The following is a 633-nucleotide window of genomic DNA, read 5'->3' as shown; positions in this document are numbered from 1 at the left end:
AAGCCACAGTCTTATACAATTTGAAGGTGTTTTTAAAGGACTAAAAAGGAAACAAAAGGGTTGTGAGAAGAAGCAAAAAAAATTTTTTAAAGACTTTACATGACCAGAAAACAAATTTAAAAAATTAAGATGTCCCAAGAAACCAAATTAACTCATTTTTTAAGTTAACCTAAAAACTAAATGTTTTGCAACATACAAACTGCAAAATATCCTTTGCATCCCTTTAATAAACACCTGCCTTTCTTTGGTAAAGAATTTCTTGCAGGACAGGATCTAAAGTTTGAAGTTCCCTCCAAAGATCCCAGTAGAAATGTTTCTAACTTCTAAGAATGTCCTAAGAGAATGAGCTAAAACACAGAGAATGTTGAAAATCTTATTTAGAATATTAAAAACTGGGAGCAATCTAAACGTCTAACAGTGGAAGAATGATGCATTTATAATGTGAACACACATGTGATATTCAGCAATTTCAAGTCTAAGTATAAAGAGTAAGCCACAATAAAGAATGTTAAAAAAATTAGTAAGTAAATATAATTATAAAACAAAGTCAAAAATATGAAAAAAGAGGACAATTATATTGGAATGATAAAATTCTATTTCTGTTTCCTGCCTCCTCCACTGCTGGCTCTATAA

Source organism: Cebus imitator, unplaced genomic scaffold, assembly GCF_001604975.1.
Source record: "Cebus imitator isolate Cc_AM_T3 unplaced genomic scaffold, Cebus_imitator-1.0 Scaffold313, whole genome shotgun sequence".
NCBI lineage: Eukaryota > Metazoa > Chordata > Mammalia > Primates > Cebidae > Cebus > Cebus imitator.
Note: the sequence above shows the minus strand (reverse complement) of the source record.